This window comes from Sturnus vulgaris, chromosome W, assembly GCF_052056855.1.
Source record: "Sturnus vulgaris isolate bStuVul1 chromosome W, bStuVul1.hap1, whole genome shotgun sequence".
In the NCBI taxonomy this organism is placed as follows: domain Eukaryota; kingdom Metazoa; phylum Chordata; class Aves; order Passeriformes; family Sturnidae; genus Sturnus; species Sturnus vulgaris.
The window spans coordinates 45,655,711-45,671,448 of NC_142282.1; the positions used below are offsets into that span (position 1 = coordinate 45,655,711).

Genomic DNA, 15,738 nt, shown 5'->3' on the forward strand with positions numbered 1-15,738 from the left:
GCTTTTGTTTCCTATTAAATTGTATTTCTGACTTGGAGTCTCTCACTGGTTTTGCTTTCAAACCAGTACAGGAATGAATGATGATTTTAAAGAATTAAGATTTTGGCTAAGGGGAGAAGCAATTTCCATGACCAAGATGTAAGTTAGGTGGGTAAATGGTAGGTTAATGATTACTAGATGCTTAAGCTAGAGCTAATTGTTATATTGTTTCCTGTTATGAGCTTGCGTATAGAAGAACGTAGAGTAAGCAAACTGTTATAAAAACAAGACCGAAACCAATAACAACAATGGCCAGCACCTGAACTGTATAGGAAGCACGGGGCCTTGGATCGTGCCAAAGGGTCACCAAGACCTGATGAAGACTCTCCTGACTTCATCCTTTGAGACCACTGACCCATTTCGAGACCACCGACCCAATTCAAGAGAATAATTGCGCACGCGTAAAGGACTAATGGGCTCATTTTTATATTGAATGGGGATGGGAGGTGCTGGGGTTATGCATATGTATTGTATGTAAGATCTTGGGAAATAAATAGAAGGGATAGAATCCTGTTCAGGGAGGTCATGCCTTTCGGAGGTGACTCTCATGCCGCCTTCTGGTGAATAAAACATTGCACTTTCTAACTTTAATTAGTTAGAGGGTCTTTGTCCCTTATCATATCGTTTTTTTTATCGATTCACAGCCAAAGCTCCAACAGCCCCAAGGAACCAGAACAATGATGGATACACGAGACACCCATGGAGGGAACCCAAGTCTGTGCCCTGCTACCAGCTCTGGAGGGGAAGCACTCACAGTAGTGCCGGCATCAGCTCCAGCCCCATTGCTGTTGAGATCAGATGCCATCCCCACTCGTGACACAGTTATCTTCTGGATGGAGGTAAAACAAAAGGGGATTGAGAGCAGGGATATAGAGGGAGCTGAACTAATTTCTGTGCCCATGTTTTCGCCATCACAAGAGGACTGGCAGAAAACGGGGGGAACGATTGTAGCATTCCCAGTTGTACAAGGTAATGGAACTACACCTGACAAATATATACCATTTAATTGGCAAATCCTTTCAGAGCTATGCCAACTAGCTGCTAAACATGGGCTGGGGTTGTCTACTGTTGCAAATATGCTTCAATTTATAACTGCTACTGAATTAACCCCCTATGATATGAAGCAAATTGCAAAATTACTTTGTACTCCAGTGCAATACATGATGTTTGAATCAGCTGGGAGGTCTTATGCAGAGGACCACGGACTGCAAAATTCAAGAGCTTCTCAGCAAGACCCATGCTTTGGGGCAGGGATTTCTCAACTTATGGGACTGCCCCCATGGAAGATCCACAAACCCAAGCATGCCTGAACCCCTCAATCCTAGCTCAAGCAAAGGACTTAGGAATGCCAGCTCTAATGAAAATCACAAGCCTGTCCGTGCCAACCCAAATATATTGAAGTGTAAGGCAAAACCCCAACAAATTATATATGCAGTTCATATAACATTTGCAGGATGCTATGGAAAAACAAATAGCAAACAGCAAAGCAAGGGATCAATTAATACTACAATTTGCAAGAGATAACACAAAAGAGAACTGTAGAAATATTATAGGTACACTACCCAAAGAAAATCCATCTCGAGAGGATATGATAAATGCATGTGCTAAGGTTGGAACTAGTTCACATAACATGGATATGTTAGCTAATATTATTACAGCTGCTGTTAAATCAACACCTCACTGCTACAAGTGTGGACAACAAGGCCACTTGAAGGTAAATTTTCTCCAAAAGTCCATTCCACAGGGGACATTTCAAGGACAAAGAAGCACAAATGCAAGCTGCAACTGATGTGGGAGGTCAGGACAAGCAACCAAGATATGCCGGTCCAAATTTCATGTTAATGGACAATTTCTTAAAGACCAGGGAAATGAGAAGCCAAATGTGAAGGGAAAATGCGTGACGACACAAGTGTTTTCCCACCCTCCAGTACAAGCCTGTGTGAGCAGATCACAGCAAGGACAAGAGGATCAACTGGCATGAATGTTTCCACCTCAATCCAAATAACTATAAGCTCATTAATGGTACACAAAGTCCCTCCTGAGGCCCAGGGGCCCATAGGGAAAGGACTGAGTGCACTGCTGATTGGGAGATCCAGTGCCACTTTGCAAGGTATCTTTGTGTACCCCACTGTTATAGACGCTGATTTCACAGGACAAATACAAGCCATGGTGTCAACCCCTACTCTACCCAAAACTATCCCTGCAAAAACCCAAATTGCACAACTTATTTCTTTTAAGTCTTCTGTCCCCAAAGCAGATTCTAGGGACCGAGGAGACCGAGGCTTTGGATCAGCAGGACAGCCCCAGGTGTATTGGACTCAGGTCAGGAGTGATCAAAGACCTAATATGGTTTGTACAATTACAATGCATCAGGAAAAGCCCTGGCAGATCAAGGTCAGTGGAATGATTGACATGGGCAGACGTCACTATCATCTCTGCCAACACTTGGACTTCATTGTGGTCCACCACACCTGCAGGATCTGCCATTGCTGGCCTCAGAGGGACCACACAGAACTGCTTGAGCAGCAACCCTGTGTTGGTCAAGAATCTTGAGGGACAAACAGCTACAATTCAACCATATATCACTGCTGCACCTCTTAACCTGTGGGGGAGGGATGTTCTGTCTGCATTGGTAGTCCGGGTGGGGACGGATTTTTAACAGGGGCCACTGTATTAAAGTGCATAATGTATCCCACACTAGCTCTGAAATGGCTCACTACTCAGCCTGTGTGGGTACCACAGTGGTCCCTTGAAAAGTTAGACACCCTAAAATCCTTAGTACAAAAACAGCTAGCTCAAGGACACATAGAACCATCTATGACCCCTTGGAACACCCTGGTATTTGTTATAAAAAAGAGATCTGGCAAGTGGAGGTTACTCCATGACCTGAGAAAAATTAATTCCCTGATGGAGAGTGTGGGCGCTTTGCAGCCTGGTATGCCATCTCCTACAATGATACCTGCCTCCTGGGACATCCTGATTGTGGACCTGAAAGACTGTGTTTTCACTATTCTATTGCACCCAGACGATATCCCAAAGTTGGCTTTTACAGTGCCTTCCATTAATAACATTGTAACAGCAGAACATTATCAATGGTGAGTCCTTCCTCAAGGCATGAAAAACAGCCCCACAATTTGTCAGTGGCATGTTGCACAGGCATTCTCCTCTGTGAGAGAACAATTTCCAGGAGCATACTGTTACCATTACATGGATGACATTTTCATAGCAACCCAAACAGAAAAAAGAACTCTCACAGATTCAGCCAAGCCTGTTGCAAGCATTAAAAACATTTGGGCTGCAGGTAGCACCAGAGAAAGTGCAGCAGCAAGCACCCTGGAAATATTTGGGACTCAAGATAATGAATCAGACTATACAGCCACAAACTATTCAATTTTCAACTAAGATTCAAATTCTGGGTACTATCAACTGAGTTAGACCCTATCTAGGACTGACCAATTCACAATTAGCACCCTTATTTGACCTCCTAAAAGGTGATCCTGAATTAACTTCCCCCAGAAAACTAAGCCCAGAGGCAAAAGCTGCTCTCAAAACAGTAGAGCAAGCTATCACAAACAGACAAGTCCACCGGATATGTCCAGAGGTGTCTATCAGTGTATTCTTTCTCATTGTCAATTTTCACGCTATTGGTGTTATCAGGCAGTGGAATTCACACTGGCCTGATCCTTTGCACATACTAGAATGGATGCTTTTATCTCATCAGCCTAAAAAGATGGGACCCACCACCTTTGAACTAATTGCAACATTAATTATCAAATGTCATCACAGGTGTTTACAATTGAATGCTAGAGCTCCTTCAAAAATCATTATTCCTGTGACACAAGAATGGTTCAAATGGTGTTTTGCTAATTGCACAGCCTTGCAAAGTGCCTTGAAAAATTTTTCTGGACAAATCACTTATCATTTACCAAGCCATAGATTGCTGAAGTTAAGTGAAGAAACTACACTATCTCTGAAACCTCTAAATAGCCAAACACCCTTAAAAGGTGTTAAAGTGTCCATTGACAATTCTGGGAAAACAGGAAAGGCCATTGTAACATGGAAAGAGGAAGGTGAGTGGCAAATGTTGGAGGGATATAAGAGTGGAACACCTCAAATAGTAGATCTATGGGCTGTAGCTATGTCTTTCCAGCATTTTCCCCACACTCCTCTTAATGTGGTGTCCTAGGGTGACCTTGGTGGAAGCTGATGTGAGTTTGACTGGAAATGAATGGAAAAAACAACCTATTGTGACTGGCCCAGAGGCCCCATGCATTTTGCACATAGATTACCTCCGAAGGGGGTATTTTAAAGACCCAAAAGGACTCAGGTGGGCATTTGGGATAGCAGCTGCAGTGACAGAGGGCATCCAGCAATTGAACACCTTGCCTGGACTGTCCGAGAATCCAACTACGGTAGAACTTGTGAAGGGAGAAGAGCAAAAGGTACCAATTGCCACTTCTACAGTGCATCGCCGACAATACAGAACAACTCGAGATGCTGTGGTTCCCATCCATAAGATGATCCGAGAGCTGGAGAGTCAAGAGGTGGTCAGCAAAACCCACTCACCCTTCAACAGCCCCATCTGGCCTGTGCGTAAATCTGAAGCAGAATGGAGATTGACTGTGGACTACTGTGCATTGAATGAAGTGACTCCACCACTGAGCGCTGCTGTGCTGGACATGCTGGAACTCCAGTACGAGCTGGAATCCAAGGCAGCAAAGTGGTACGCCACTATTGATATTGCCAATGCATTTTTCTCCATTCCTCTGGCAGCAGAATGAAGGCCTCAGTTTACTTTTACATGGAGGGGTGTGCAGTACACCTGGAACCAACTGCCCCAGGGGTGGAAGAACAGTCCTAACATCTGCCGTGGATTGTCCTGGAGCCTGTGGCAGAAGGTGCCTGATGAGACTCGAGGCTGACCATTAAGATTTTAGAGACAGAGCTACAGAGGTTCTGAAGCTAACTACACCCCAACAGAGAAGGAAATCTTGGCCGCCTACGAAGGAGTCCAAGCCGCCTCAGAGGTGATTGGTACAGAAGCACAACTCCTCCTGGCACCCTGACTACCGGTGCTGGGGTGGATGTTCAAAGGAAAGATTCCCTCCACCCACCATGCCACCAGTGCTACATGGAGCAAGTGGATTGCCCTCATCACAAAGCACGCCTGGATTGGAAAACTGAATCGCCCTGGAATTTTGGAAGTAATTACAAATTGGCCCAAAGGTGAAAGTTTTGGTGTCACAGATGAGGAACAAGAACCAGTGACACGGGCTGAAGAAGCTCCGCCATGCAACCAACTGCCAGCAGAGGAAGCATGTTATGCTCTTTTCACTGATGGTTCCTGTCGCATTGTAGGGATGAATTGGAGGTGGAAAGCAGCTGTATGGAGCCCCACACGATGGGTCACAGAGGCCACCGAAGGAGAGGGTGGATCCAGTCAACTTGCTAAACTCAAAGCTGTTCAACTGGCCCTAGACATTGCAGAAAGAGAGAAGTGGCCAAAGCTTTATCTCTACACTGATTCATGGATGGTAGCCAATGCTCTGTGGGGATGGCTGGAGAGATGGAAAGAGGCTAACTGGCAGCATAGAGGAAAACCAATTTGGGCTGCTGAAGAGTGGAAAGACATGGCTACCTGGTTAGAGAAACTACCTGTGAAGCTTCGCCATGTAGATGCCCATGTCCCCAGAAGTAGAGCTAATGAAGAGCAGCAAAACAATCAGCAGGTAGATCAGGCTGAAAAGATAGGGGTGTCAAAGATAGACCTTGATTGGGAACACAAGGGAGAATTGTTCCTAGCACGATGGGCCCATGATGCCTCAGGCCACCAGGGTAGAGATGCCACCTATAAGTGGGCACGAGACCGAGGGGTGTATCTAACCATGGACAGTATTTCTCAGGTTATCCATGACTGTGAGACACGTGCTGCCATCAAACAGGCCAAGCGGGTGAAGCCCCTATGGTATGGTGGGTGGTGGTCCAAGTACAAGTATGGGGAGGCCTGGTAGATTGATTACATCACACTGCCCCAGACACGCCAAGGCAAGTGCTACGTGCTCACTATGGTAGAAGCCGCAACGGGATGGTTGGAAACCTACCCTGTGTCTCATGCTACAGCCCGCAACACCATCCTGGGCCTTGAAAAGCAAGTCCTCTGGAGGCATGGTACCCCTGAGAGGATTGAGTCAGACCATGGGACTCATTTCAAGAATAGCCTTATCAACATCTGGGCTAGGGAACAGAGCATTGAGTGGGTGTACCATATCCCCTACCATGCACCAGCTGCAGGGAAAGTGGAAAGGTACAATGGATTGTTAAAAACCACTTTGATAGCATTGGGTGGGGGATCTTTCAAAAACTGGGAGCAGCATTTAGCAAAGGCCACCTGGTTAGTTAACACCCGAGGTTCCACAAATCGAGCAGGCCCTGCCCAGTCTGAGTCCCTGAATATTGTAGACGGAGATAAAGTCCCAGTGGCACATGTCAGAGGTTTGTTAGGGAAGACAGTGTGGATCAATTCTACCTCGAGTACAGACAAACCCATTGGTGGGATTGTCTCTGCTCAAGGACCAGGTTGCACATGGTGGATAATGCAGAGAGATGGAACAACACGATGTGTACCTCAGGGTGATATGATTGTGGGGTGAGGCTTATATGCAAATATCATTGTTTGCCAGATGTTACTACCATTGTCTGTACATTAGATCACACAGACATGAGACAGAAGGAAATGTGTAAGTGTCAAAGGTCTGAGCAAGTGAGATAGAAGGAAATGTGTTTGAGTAAGTGAAAGATGGAAGTTTTTACTTGATGAACTTTTTACATGGTGTTTAGTAGTATGTTCACAATATGGAGATAAGGGGTGGAATGTCCTAGGGTGACGTTATGGTGCTTGTATCCCCAATCATGTGTTCTGTTTGTGCTTGGTATTATGTCCTGTGCTTTCAGGACTGACTCTGAAAGTGAAGGTTTGTTTTGTCTTGTTATCAGCCGGCTCACCTCCCCCATGGTCTGTTTAGGAGAGGCTCCTGGTTTGCTTGCTTTTGGCTTGCTCACTTGCTCGCTCACTTCTGCTTCTTTTTCTTTTCTTTGCTTTGCCCTTGCTTTTGGTTATTAGTTAGTTCAGCTAGGCAGTCCAATTTTTTCCCTGGACTGTTTTTATTTTCCCCTCTCCCTTTCCTGGATACCATCTGAACCTGTTCTGGACGGGGACCTGGGACCTGGGAAACCCCAAGAAACACCATGAGTCTGCATTCTATGACCTGTAGTAGTCATCCCCAGCGCCAGAGACGGATAACTGGGAGACCACTCGCAGGAGGGACTTTCTGAGTTTGTCATCCATTCAGAAGAGTGAAAGCGTTTTTTGTCATCTGGTGTTGTTTTTTTTTTTTGTGCTGGGGAGTGTTTTCGCTTGTTAAATAAACAGGTTTTTTTTCCCCTCCTCTCTGAGGAAATTCTTCCCGAACCCAGTGGTGGGGGGAGGAGTCGTGGGGGTTTGCTTTCTGGGGGCTCCTTCCAGAGGTTTTCCTCCAAAATTTGCCCTAAACCAGGACATGTGGTAACTGATTTTGCATATGTAGCTGATATCACACAGAGATTAGAATGAGCACTATTAAAGGAAATTGATAATACACAGCTATTTAACTTACTAAAAACTCTGTGCCTTACTATCCAAGTCAGAACTTGCCCTTATTATTTCTTACACATTAGGAGTCACACAAATTTACCAGGTTTTATCACAGAGGCCAATGCCAGAGCAGATATGCTAGCTACCTCTGCTTGGACAGCACCTCAACCAGATACACTAGCACAAGTAAAGGCATCACATGATTTTTTCCACCAAGGTGTTTGAGCCTTACAGTGGCAATTTCAGCTGTCAAACACAGAGGCTCATAATATAGTTAACATCTGTGCTGACTGCCAAGGCCACACTGCACCACTGCAGATGAGGGTAAACCCTCGTGGACTGCGTGCTTTGCAAATTTGGCAAACTGATGTCACATGCATCCCTGAATTGGGCCTTCTAAAATATACACGTCTCAATTGATACCTTTTCATCAGCAATATGGGCTACAGTACACACAGGATAAAAAGGTTGGGATGCCATCACACATTGGAGATCAGCTTTTGCGGCTTTAGGCATTCCTCACATCATCAAAACAATGGCTCTGCATACATTTCACAGAAAACAAGACATTTCCTACAGCTCTGGGGTGTGTCACACCACACTGGTATTCCCAGATTAGCAACAGGACAAGCCATAGTGGAAAGAGCACATGGCACTTTAAAGCATAAACTTGAAAAACAAAAGGGAGGAATGGGTGGTGAGACTCCACAGAGCAGGGTAGCTAAAGCTATCTATACACTAAATCATTTGAGAATAATAGAAAAGTCCCAGAACCCAGTCATTTTAAATCACTTCATATCACTGCAATCATCCTGTGATGTTCAGCTATCCAAGCCCAAGGTAATGGTGAGAGACCTCCTCACCAATACATGGGGAGGTCTGTGGAATCTCATTACCTGGGGATGGAAATATGCATGTGTTTCCACAGACACCGGAACACAGTGGGTACCTGCCAGATGTGTTCATCCTGCCTGGGACCACAGGCAGCCATCCCCCTGATAGCTCCTCAATGGACATGGTGGAGCCGTGTGTAGAACAGTGATTGAAACAATTTATTCACCTACCTCATAGGACTTTTTAAACAACAATTTACTTTAAGATTTTTTTTTTCCTGTTTACAAATTGTTTATTCTGTTAAGTTGTTTTTTTCTCACAGTTCTAAAGTTGAATGTTTCTATTTATAAAGTTATAATTTCATTTTAAAAGGTTAAATGTTTTCTTGTTTATAGAGTTAAGTTGCAATTTGTAACTTTAAGCAGTTAAATTGTAACATGCTAGACCAAAGGGTAGTGGTTTCGCCTGACAGCTCCTGAACATAAGTGCTGCAGCTCCAGTGATACATGGAGCACATCACCAACTGGAAGAGCTAAATTTTTTAAATTAGGTGGAAAGTCTCATTCGAATTAGGCTCACACTGTTTGTATCATATTTCCTGCAAAGGGTCCTTGCAAGTAAAATGACAGAGAACAAGTTGCATGTTTTCAATAAAAAAGGAAACGGGCAATTGTCACAAAACAAGCTGGCTTGTAGCTGGGCAATTAATTTGGCCATAGATAAGAAATCCAGTTCGGTTGCCCTGGTTCGATAAACAGGCCCCTAGGTGAACAACGGTAGGATATATTCAAACCCAAACAGGGACTTCACCCAATTAGGTTCCATCCTAAGCTGCAGATACCTCACTGGTCAGAGAGCTGGGCAGTCCGAAGTCCCAGTCAATCAGCTGTCTTGAGCTGGGGGATTCAAACCCCCTATATAAAAAAGGTCCAAACAATAAAACAGGCTTTTGTCATATGGATTTCTAAGAGTTCATGATGTCTCTGTCTCCAACCCACGACCCCCCCATGTAACAGGAAAGGACCCATTCTGAAGCAGTTCTTGAAGGGCTGAGGCCCATGGGGTGGATCCATGTTGGAGAAGTTAATGAAGGACTGTCTCCTGTGGGTGGGACCCCATTCTGGAGCACGGAAAAAGTGTGAGGATGAAGGACCAGCAGACATAAAGCATTATGAGCAGACTACAACCTCCATTCTCCCTCCCCTTGTGGGGAAGGAGGGAGAAGATTTGGGAATGAAGTTGAGTCTGGGAAGAAGGGAGACATGGGGGGAAGGTATATTTATTTTTGTTTTATTTCTCACTATCCTACTCTGTTATTAGTTGGCAATAAATTGAATTAATTTCACCAAGTCTAGTCTGTTTTTCCAGTGACAAGAACTGGTGAGCAATCTCCCTGTCTTTATTTTTACTACAATCTTTTAGACATATTTTTCTCCCCTTGTCCTAGTGAGGAGGTGAAGTGATAGAACGGCTAGGTGGGCACCTGGCACCTAGTCAAGGTCAACTTACAATTCACTCCTGCCCATTTTTAAAGCACTTATTTCTCCAGTACAGAATGGGAGAAAGCATCTAGCTCATTAAAAAAAAAAGTTAAACATTCTCTTCTCCAATTTCTTTCTACTCTCACAAATTATTGGAAGATGCAAGAACCTGAATCACTTTCAACAGTTTTCTGTTGCACTTAAAAGTTTAAAAAAAGTCAAAAGAAGTATTAGAGTATTTATCATATAATAAGTACAATTCAGTGTTACCTTAAATAGGCTTCCCCTGAGTTGACAATAGAGAGAATAAGAAACTGGTCCCTAACCTAAATAGCTTACTTACCTCCTCCTACTTTGTGCAGGTATGCTGCAGCGTTCCCCAGAGAAGTGATGTTGGTTCGACTGAGACAAAGGAGGGTGCCTATTTGATGCCATCTCCCATTGTTGCGTTGGTGATGCAGTTGGTGATGCTGTTGTATGGTCAAAGACTGAATGAGAAAGGCATTGTCTCTTGGGACTTGGACTATCTTCACTCTGACAATGTAAACAGAAAAAACCCTCAGATGAGTGATCTGCTTCCCATATTGAAACTCCGATATTTACTTCAGCTAACTAGACTTAGCAGACTAGATCAAACCACCATGAAGTTAAACAAGTATAATTAGTTATAGAGCCTACTGCCTTCATAATGCAGAAACTTAATTGCTCACCTGAGCATTTTTACTAAAGCATATTATAGCAATATCAAGATACTTTAAATACTAGTGCTAAAGCAACCACAGAAGTTATATCAGAAAAAGGAGGAAATGTTTACTTCAGGAGAAAGAGGAAGTTCCTACTTTGTTATAATATTCAACACAGGCACTTTGCTTTGATAGATTTAGGATACAGAGACATAAATGAGTGATCCAAAGACCTTTTTTAAAAAAGGTAAGCATAGACTTTACATCAACAGAATCCATATTTGATAGTAAATAGATGTCATATCGAGTTCTAGTTCAGCATGTACACTTCATTCCTACCAGGTGCATGCTTACATAGCTGTAAAAAAAAATTGTTAAATGTCTGGAGTACAAATCAGTTGTGCTAATGCTGCCCGAAACCCCAAGTAAAACACAAACTAACAGAGTGTCAGTTTATGCGGTGCTTTATTCAGGGCCCGGGGACCGGCGGACTCGCGTCCCAAGTCAGGATCCCACCGGTTCCCTTTTTAGAGGGTTTTTTATACCCTTTTTACAAATGGTTTATGTGCAGAAGTACACATTCTTCTATAGATACATTCACCTTGTAGATAGCATTTTACGTCATAAATCTTACACGGTTGCTTATCTTAGGACTATAGTGTTCTCCCCCTCAATCTCTCTCTTACGCCACTGCCCACCACCAGTGCTTTATTTATGATTATACTTTAACCTTATCACTAACGGTTCTGCATGCTCTCAGCACAGCACATTCCTAAGTTAGTTTCCTAGGGCCTACTCTGGGAACTGCAGTCTCCAAGCCTTAGCATTACTACTACTATTATGGTTTATACACTTTATATTCTAATATTCAGGATTTCTAGTCCATACGGTAACACTAATGTCTTGGGGTGACTGTATGATGCCTATATCCCCAAATCGTCTGGTCTGTTGGTGTTGAATGTTAAATTCTGCAACTTTAAGACTGGTTCCAGGAGTTCCCAAATTTGTCCTAAACCAGGACAGCTATCCAGCATAGAGATGCCTCATCTTTTAACTTGTTAGTGCAGTTTTGCTTCACATAGATTTAAAGACTATCATGTTTTACAGCATCTCTGCACTTAATCATTCCTCGTAATTTTCCTCAGTCTACCAAATATTTATTTTCTTCCTATTTTATTGTCTGATTAATGGTTTTTAACTTTAAAGTTTTATTTCCACTTTCTGAACACTGTTGGTTGTGTAGAATATTTTATAGTCATAGAACAGCCCAGGTTGGAGGGAACCTCGCAAGATCATCTGATCCAACCTGTTGTGGAAAAGGCAATCTAGATGAGGTTATGTAATGCCTTGTCCAATCACATCTTGAAAATCTCCAGTGATGGAAGACTCTACCACATCCATGGGATGATTGTTTCAGTGAGTAATTGTTCTCACTGATATAGGTGAGTAATGCGATGGTTGGCTTTTGCAATTAAGGGATTAATATTATGTGTATATTAGGAGAAGTTTTATTAATGTATAGTTATGTTATTGTGATTTGTTTGGATGTCCTCTGTTCTCCCCATAGTCCCCTTTCCCCTCCCCCTTGTATTGTTGCCACTGGACGTCCTTGGTAGTCCTTGGTAGTCGGGACATGTGGAGGGAGGGCGTGTACCTGTGCCCCTTGCACAGAGGCATTTGGGAGGAGGGTAGGCTTGTTACTAGGAGGCACAGCATGATAACACCTAACCTCCAATCAAGTTGCAAGAAAGTAGTCTCCACCAATGGATGGTGAAGAAGAGTTGACCAGGAGACTTAGGGAGGGGCCAGGGTTACCTGATGCAACACCAGGGGTATAAAAGGCGGAGCAGCCATTTTGTGGGCAAACATGTGGCAGTTTAGTTCCCTGCTCCCAGCACTGCTCTTTTTCCTTATTCAGTCCTTTGTTATATTTGTTAAAGTTTAATAAACCTTTGAAAATTTTAAAGTGAGAGGTCATTTCCCACATCGCTGTAAAAAATTTCTTTCTAAAATTGAGATGAAACTTCTGGTACAACTTGAACTCATCCCTTGTCTTCTCCATGTGGCTCCTTGTGAAGACACAGCCTCTGTCTTCTTTGTAGGTGTCCTTTAAGTACTGGATCATTGTGATGAGGTCCCTTCTGAGCCTTCTCCAGGGAGAAAAGACCCAACTACTTAAATCTTTCTTCATAGGGCAGGTTTTCCAGCCCTTTGATCATCTTCATTACCTTCCTTTGGACCTATTCCAGTCTTTCCACATATTTCTTGCTGGCTTTTCCCAATCACCTGTTTCATTTGTATTATAATAATTTCTAGAAGGACTTCTTTCACTATTTTCCCAGGCATTGAAGTAAGAAAATGGACCTGTAAATACCTGGGTCCTCTTTTGGACCTTATTTTTAAAGGAGTAAGAAGTACTGAAATGGAACGTATTGCATTTGGAGTCTTGAATCACAGAATTGTAGCAGGACATCTCGTCTCCCCACAAGAGCTTATATGTTGCTTGTTAACCGGTCAGATAACTCAAACAGGACAAGCTCTCTTCTAGTGAGTTACTCTGGTGCCATGGGGTTAACACTGGTCCTGCATCTCCCAACTTCCAATAAACATCTTACTGTTGAAGTGAGATCTGGCAAGATAAGTTGGATTTCTGACAGACACTCACTTTACAAACTACAAAATCCACAACAAACTTTCACAAAGCAGAAATTTTCTATACATTTTCCTGGAAATGTGTGGACTTTCTCCCGTAAATAGGGATACCTGCTCTGTGGTTACTCCCCTGGAGGTTAAATGAAAGGAATCTCTGCACATTTTCGTCATTTTGGTGGTAAGTTACATTTGACTCCTAATCAAGACTATTTCTTTTGCAAGCTTTAATATAGGTACCTTGATAACTTGATTGCACTGTTTTATGTTTTGCTGTAATCTACTAGTAGATTTCCTGCTGTACAATGGCTTCCAGCTCCTCCTGTTTGTTACCCATACTGTGTGCATTGGTGTAGACACACTTCAGCTGGGCTATTGATTTCACCCCCAACACTGGCCTGCTGCCCACAGGCTCCTCTGAAGTGAGCCTGGTCTTACCCCCTTCCTCCTTCAAACCTAGTTTAAAGCCTTCTCAATCAGTCCTACCAACTCATGGACTAGAATCCTTTTCCCCGTTTGAGACAGGTGAACCCCATATGTTGTTACCAGCAGGTCTGGTGCCATGTAAACCACCTCATGATTGAAAAAGCTAAAATTCCACCAATGGCACCAGCCTCTGACCCACATGTTAAGCAGGTGGCTTCTGCTGTTCCTTTCAGTATTCTGCCCTGCTACTGAAGGGGTTGAGGAAAACACCTTCTGCATATGTGTCCCTCCAGTCAATTGTTCCAGTGCCCTAAAGTCCCTTTTGATCATCATTGAATTTCTCTCTTCAACTACCAACCTGAACAATCAACAGTGGGTAATAATCAGAGGGCCATACCAGACCAAGGAGTCTCCTCGCAATGTCTCTTACTCGGGCCTCAGGAAGGGAGCAGATTTCCCTTTGGGATGGGTCTGGTCAGCATATTGGACCCTCTGTTGTCCTCAGAAGAGTCACCTATAACAATTACCCCTCTTTCTTCACAGAGGCAGTTGTAATGTGTGGGGTTGAGTGACTTGCCCTAAGCAACCCCCTGGATGGACCTTCCTCTGCCTCATTATTTGCCTGGCCCTCAAGTTCCAGAACCTCATATGTGTTGTGTAAGGGCACCTGGGAAGGCAAAGAAGGCCAGGAGGGGATTCGCCTGCTGACCCAAGCAGGGATCTGTTTCAATTTCCCCGTCTTTTAAGTCCCCTCTTTCTGCCTGGTGGCAAGAGGGTAGAGGATCCTCTGCTTATTGTAATGTGTCCATTTGTCTCAAGGATGGTAGAGAGGAACTCCACAAGACTATGTCCCTCTCACACTCTGATACTCCTTAACCTTTCTACTTCCTCTTTCAGCTTTGCCACCAGGCTGAACAGACCATCCACCTGGTCCCACCACATTCAGGTGTCATCCCTGCTGTCCTCCAATACCAGTGCTAGACTGTGGCACTCTCTGCAACATGAGACCTGGACAGTGGTATGTTTACATGGGAGCTCTGTCTGGGTCACCACATGCCTTCCAGCAACTGCTTTCTGGAGAGTGGAAACCATAGTTAGGTTTCTTCTGGAAGGGACCACTAATCAGGCTCACCTGTAGAGGTGATAAGGAAACTGCACTTTCCATGTATGCCCTTCTTGCATGAACTGCTGTGCAAACTGCCATGCCATATCCTGTTTGCCTGCTCTGTTCTCTGTAGTTGCGAACCTAGTGATCTTGAGCAGACCATGTCTGTTCTATAGGGCCTTGTACTTAAGACTTGAGAAGCTTGTGTGTTGGCATGAGTAACTGCTACAGGAATCTGCTGGAATGTCCCATGCTGGCCTATGCTGAACAGTGGTGGATACTATGACAGAGGGAACATTCTAATCTGTCAGAAGATATGATTCTGCTTGTTGCACAAAATAAAAGTTGCCATGTTATGGGAGGGAGGAAGACCTTCTCCACATATGGGATCTGTGCACCATGCAGCAGTTCATCTAATGCTGCACAAAAGCAAGGTCCCAACATCTGAAGGGACATAAGATTTGCTTACTATATATATTCCTCTTCTTATTATATAATATTAAAACAGTTATTAAGTGTTTTGTTGTTAGGCCTTCCTTAGGGATCCAGAAAGAAACCTACATCATCCTTTCTTCTCCCACTCTGTTGAGGAACACCAGGTCATCAAAAACATTCAGAACACATCAGACTTCATTCAGAACAATCCAAGCATAGTTGAAGCAAAAGGAATTGCTGCAACATCAATTAGAATATCTCTACCCCAGGTGGGTGTGGCAGGATGTCTACCCTCCCTCCTCTGAACCACAGATAGTTGGTGCATAAAGAGATAACCTGGGCAGAAAGGCCCAGCAAGGGGCCATCTCTGGCACCAAAAGGGCTCAGGCCTTCGCTAAGAATCAACATCTTTAGTCTGAAGAGCAGATGGGGGAAGAGATAAAAGAAATATTCTTG

The 15,738-nt window shown here is 43.8% G+C and overlaps 1 long non-coding RNA gene across 1 annotated transcript in view; it reads right to left on the minus strand.

Annotated features, from left to right (window-relative positions):
* Nucleotides 1–15,738, minus strand: part of LOC148220239 (uncharacterized) — a 122,036-nt gene that overhangs the window by 96,933 nt on the left and 9,365 nt on the right. Inside the window, exon 3 of the long non-coding RNA XR_015798917.1 lies at nt 10,328–10,518. This is a non-coding gene — a long non-coding RNA (uncharacterized LOC148220239). The remainder of the gene's footprint in view (nt 1–10,327; nt 10,519–15,738) is intronic.